The sequence below is a fragment of the Nothobranchius furzeri genome, chromosome 5 (assembly GCF_043380555.1).
Source record: "Nothobranchius furzeri strain GRZ-AD chromosome 5, NfurGRZ-RIMD1, whole genome shotgun sequence".
Lineage (NCBI taxonomy): Eukaryota > Metazoa > Chordata > Actinopteri > Cyprinodontiformes > Nothobranchiidae > Nothobranchius > Nothobranchius furzeri.
The window spans coordinates 56,875,750-56,882,168 of NC_091745.1; positions in this window are offsets into that span (position 1 = coordinate 56,875,750).

Sequence of the window (6,419 nt, forward strand, 5' to 3'; positions counted from 1 at the left end):
ATGTGTCCTTTTTATAGGACCAGGAGAGATTCTGGGTACGTTCCACTGGTGGGAGAACCAGGGGAAGATAACTTGCTGGAGGAATTGTGTGCCTCTCCGGCTAGGGAATGTTTTGAGATCCCAGAGGACCCTTTACTGAGGAGGGATAGTCAGGATTCCCTCCTGGACCTGCTACTGCAGATTTTGAGAATGCATTAGAAAATGGATGGATGCAATTTCATAATTTTGACTTTGAAATTCACAAGTGTTCAATATGTGATAATTTTTCCTAGAGATGCACCAATATAATTTTCTGGGCCGATGTCCAATATTGGTATTATGATGATAACCGATATTTGATGATATACCAGAAGTACCCGGGCTTCAAATAGGAACTTGAGAAAGCCTGGAGAGTGAAGACATTGGTGGTGCCCGTGGTCATCGGGGCACTCAGGGCACTCAGGGCACTCAGGGCAGTAACCCCCAGACTGGAGGAGTGGCTAAGGCAGATCCCAGGAAGAACATCAGACATCTCGGTCCAGAAAAGTGCAGTTCTAGGAACAGCGCAGAAAGATAATGCGCAGAACCCTCAAGCTCCCAGGACTCTGGTGGAGGACCCGAGCTTGGAAGAATGAGAAAGCACCCGTGGAGCGTGAGATGGAAACTTTATATTATATAAATACAAATACAGATGTTAAAAAATATTGATGCTGATAAATTGTGCATCCCTGATTTGCCCCTTTGGTGTGGAGGCAATGAGCTTCTGCAAAAACTAAAGCAAAAACAGGGACTCAGCATCCTCACTGCTACTTTAAGGCATGTTTACATTCTTTATTCCAATAAACTTTAGGTCGTTCTTAGTATTCATGTTTTCAGAAAGAGGTGGAGTCATTTGAGAAAGAAGGAAGTGATGCAATACAGCTCCACTCCATTGCAATAGGCCGAGGCAGGCTTGAGAACTGACCTTTAAGATTTGTAAATACTGGAGGCTCATCCCAGGAATATCTCAGGTTTCATAAAAAAGGTGTTCATTGAAGTATGAACGGATGTTAAATAAACACATAACTCACAAAGATCTGTAGGCTTTTTGTTACAGCAGCCTGTCACAAACACCATTAACATTTATCAAAATAATACCATGCCACATTGTTTAAGTATCTGACAAAAATTACAGCTGAACCTGTGAAAATAATTATTAGAACATACAGCATCAAGACAGTAATCTGAGATATGTTTAAGTATTTCAAACCAGGACAATTTCCTCATTGTTGAAGGGGCTTGAAAATTGTATTGCAACCAGCCACCAGGTGGAAGGCGTTTTCAACACTTTTGACACAAACACACAAAATCAAGAACTCTCCAGAGATGTTTAATCAAGCAGTTTTTACAAAACAATGCCATAAATTTTCTGCACCACTTAAGCGGCATCAGGGAGCCTTAGGTCTTTCATAAGTGGTCAGTAATGTGGCACAATCGTGCCATTTTTACAAAAGATTACGCAATGGCGGCATTAAGGGTGTATGGGGGCGGTCTCTGCCCTGTTGCGGACTTCCATTTATCTTGGACATAACTTGATTTTACTGTGATCAAAGCCGCTGTTATTACACTTTTTTAACAAGACGCTCCTAAAGGTGTTTGTCCCCCACAGTCCCTGTGCAGTATCTGGTGATCTGACCTCCATCTCTAACAGAGAAAAGCTCCAGGAGTGCTGCATAGCTCCAGATTATCATATCAGCTGATTATGTTTACAAAAGTGAAATTTACAGACCGTGTTTACTTTTTTCAATATAGCTGCTGGCCAGAGATCGCCAGTAACTCCCTACGTGATCATGACACTTCCTTCTTTTGCACCAAGCGGCAATTGCCATTGATAAGACTGACAATTACCACAATTTTACTACCAAGTGAGACAGAACGAATGCTGCAAATTCTGCGCATTGCCATGCCGGCGTGGCACATTTACAAGACACACTGTTGCGGTAATATAACGCTGATTTACTGGCATGTTGTGTCTTGTAAAAGGGCTTCAGACTCAAGTATGGTCTCTGGCTGGAAACCACAAGGACATTCACAGAGTTGTCTTGAATACATGGCTTGGATCTCTTGGCGGTGTGCTTTGTGTTGTTGTCCTGCTGAAGAAGACCCGTCTCCCTAGTCTGATGTCAAGAGCCTCCACCATGCTTCCCTGTAGGGATGATATTAGCATGGTTTCCTCCAAATGTGATTCCTGGCATTCACTCTAAAGAGTTCAATAGTTGTCTCAACAGACCAGAGGATAAGGTTTTTTGTGGTCCGTGAGTCCTTCAGGTGCCTTTAGAAAACCCCAGGTGATTGGCTGTGTGCCTTTTGCGAAAGAGTGGCATCCGTCTGGTCACTCTACCATACAGGCCTCATAGGTAGATTGCTACAGAGACAGCTGTTCTTCTGGAAGGTACTTCTCTCTCCACTGAGGAATGCAGGAGCTCTGACAAAGAGACCATTGTGTTCTTGGTCACCACCCTGAAAAAAGCTCTAGGAAGTCTTGGGGATTTTGAACTTCTTCCACTTACAGATGATGGGATGGAGGCCACTGTGCTTATTGGGAACAGACTAGAAGGTTTTCTGTAACCTTCCACAGATTTATTCAGTTTCAGAGGTTTAAAAATTCCTTTGACCAAATGCTTGGCTTCATGCACCATCAATTATGTGACCTCCTATAGACATTTGTGTGCCTTTTCCAAATCATATCAAATAACGTTACGCTAAGCAGGAGGTTAGGACCCAAAAAAGCAGAACACATGAGATAGGAGCAGATGTAAATAAGTAAATCCTTTATTTAAAGGAGGAGACTTGAACCAGCAAACCAGAACAGAACAAAACAGAAGCTCACTCACAACTGAGCACGGACTCGGGCAAAAACTCGGGAGGGAACAGAACAACGTAGACACAACAATGGATCGACAAACACTGAAGGACAAGACAGGGTTTTAAACACAGAGGGATGTGATCAGGGGAACAGGTGACAGGTGTGAGGAGTGAGATCTGGAGGGAAGGCAGGTGCATACAATAACCTAAATAAGGAGAAAGAAACAAGCAGGATGGCAGATAAACATTAACCTCTAAAACACAGATAAAACTAAACCTAAAGACTGAGGGCAAAAATAAACAACTAATAACTAGATGGATGAGGAGGACTAAAATAAGATTGACTAGGAATTATCAGGGAGTGATTAGGAAGACACCTGAGGGTAGTCTAGAGAGGGCTGGGGATAACAATGGGACACAAGAGGACAACCTGGAGTGAGAACAGGAGGATGCAGGGGTCAGAAGGACACAGAATATGACAAATAAACAGACTTTGCCACAGCTGGAGCATTGATTAATGATTGACCTTGTCCCTTGTAGAGATAAGGTGATCTATAATGAGCCCATACTTGGTTTTTACAACTTTGAGAGGTAGATTGGAACATAGAAATTTTGGATGTTTTATGGCTGAAGAAATTTGTCTTCTGTTGGTTTCCATGAGACAGAAATGTACGGTTTAAGCCACTCTGTTAATGCACGCATAACATAGCACCAAGAGAACCATTCAAAAATTGGAGGACTGATGCCACCTATGATTGGGCCAATATAATGTAGAAGCCTTTATTCTTGGTTTATCCTTGTTCCATAAGTAAACCCTATACCCACGGTATTTCCTTCCAATATCCTTGTGGTGGTGCGAGTGGCAGCATAGAGCTTAATTGTTTATGCGTGGTAAGATATTCAATTTGATAACTGATGAAGGAGATTGGAAAGACATGGGAAGTGATTCCCATCTGCTGCACTTGTCGTGCAAAATAAGGTTCGAAAAAAGTTTTTTATTTGATACAATATCCAAATTAGGTTATATGGGCATCCCGAGATATTAAAAGTTTGCAATAACTGGGATGTTGATTGACGACAAATTAGTTATAGCTTCCCCCAGAGGCATCAGAGCTGATTTCCCTCAGTTTACTTTGCAGACCATCCAGAGAAAGCCAGTGATCTCCTGAGTAGACTCAACTATAGTGATTAAGCTTGTTTCACACTGAATGCAGAACAGAGGAGGTCCAGTTTCTGTATAGCTTCAGGATGGACTACCATTCACACGGACTGCAGTTTGTGTGCTGAATGTCTCCACATAAACACCATATTATTAGAAACTTGACATAAGTTTAAAATGTACCTATAAAAATTATGTGTACTATCACACCCTATGAACTAGTGTCTGAATAAAACTGGAAAGACTAATGCAACATCTTTCGTTAAATAAACCAAATGCACCTTGCTGAAATGCATCTCATTTCCTGTCTGAATTTTCTTTAAATTCATGGCGATTCGCAGGCAGTGTCCAAAAAAAGTAGACTCCACGCAGAAACTTTCCAGATCTTGGAATACGTGCAACCTGAGTATTTGCTCTGATTGGACTCAATGATTTTTGATCTTTGTGGAAGCCGCACGGAAACTGGACCGCGTTCAGTGTAAACGAGGCTTTAGACAGGGAAACAGTCAAATGAATCTACTTAAATAAGAAGTGATTGACTCAGAATGATTACTTAGCTAGTGGAAGTCAATCGTTCAATTCAGTTAGACCAACACTTGTAAATAACCTCATTCATTTGATTCTAACTGGGCTTTAGAAGATGCAACTTAACCAGGAGCGATGGTGGCAGAGTTAAATGTCTGTAATAGAAAGGTTGCAGGTTTGATCCCTGCTCAGCCTGTCACTGAGGGGACACTTAACTCACATTGCCTGCTGGTGGTGATTGGAGGGACTGGTGGCACCAGTGCTCGGCCTTGCTCCTCTCAGTGAGCCCTAGAGCAGTTGTAGCTACATTGTAGCTGATCACCACCAGTGTGTGAATGTGCGTGTGTGTGTGTGTGGGGGGGGGGGGGGGGGGATAACTGATTGTGTTGTAAAGCAACTTGGGGGTTTCTAGGACACCTGCATTGTTTTCTTTAGGCCTGATCAGCTTGACACTTGTAGAAATCATTGAAGGACACATAGAAGAGGTGGATATTTACATAATGTATTTGGTAGTGTTTAATAAAATTAGAGAAATATGAAAATAAATCACAGAAGTTGCAGATTGTTTTCAGCTCATTTTCAGTTTGAGCTTTTTTCTGGATTCAACCACTAGATGGAGACACAGCTCATCAGTGCGAACAGGTTACTTGTGAATTCTTAATCACGGTGTTTACTAGACACTCTTTACCTTTATTATGTATGAAGTCAGTGCTTTAAGTATGGAAGTTACCTCTCAGCACACAGGACTTTTTTCAAGCTATTAATCAGTAGAAATGTCCAAACTTCTCTTAGCATGTTCTCCCTATCCTCTATGTAGTTAACATGATCTCCCTATCCCTGTGTGTAGTTTAGTTTAATTTATTTGTTTGGGACAGTGCATGTTAATGAACATACATGAATAGAAAAACATGAATGTAAACACACCAGATTATAGCCGAGGGCTATAGTCCCAAAGGGCCAGTTCGCACTTGGGCCCAAGAAAACAATTACATAAAAAAACCATGTACATTAAAACAATAATTTCACTTAAGAGTACATTGGTCAGCGCATTTAACACATTCACGCTCACACACACGTACAATTCTGTTTTGCTAAATGAGAATTAAAAACATGAAATTTATACCATCCCTACAGATGGGTACAATCTTGATTACAATCTAGTTAGCATATTCTCCCTACCCATGTGGAGTTGATACATTTTTGCCATATGGGTTTCCTCTGGTTTCGTCCCACAGACCAAAAAGATACGGGCAGGGAAAAAAGTTAACAGATAACAGGAACCAATACCAATGCAGTTGCCTGAAAGTGGCTTCACTGTAACCTGCCATTTCTGTTCTCCTAATATTTTAGTTTAGTGATCATTTCTATTAGATATTTATTTTTTTAAATTTACCTCAGTCTTTACCAGTTGAAAGCAGAGAATAAAATAAAAGCTGTACTGCAATTTGTTGCAATTTGTTTGCGAGTACTCAGATCCAAATATCGGTATGGCATCAGTATGGAAAAAAGTGGTATCGTTGCATCCCTACATACCCTGTTACTTGTTTCTGTGATGGACTGGAGATATGTTCAGGGTATCCTTCACTTATTGCTTGTTGACTGCTGGAAATAGACACTGGCTAACCTGCTTTGGAGCAAGTGGTATGAGAAATGAATGGGTGAGTGTGACCATCTCACTCTCTCTCACACACACACACTTGTTTTTCTGTTTTAGTGAGGACCATCCACTGACTTCCATTCATTTTTGTGACAGTTTCACGCCTAACCCCAACCATAGACGATCTATTCCTAATCCTAACCTTAACTAAAACTTATTTCACACCATACCTCTAAAACCAACTAGTAGACATTTTAAAAAGTGAGGAACACAAAAATGCCCTTACTTTGAAAAACAACCTCACTGTTGGTTAAA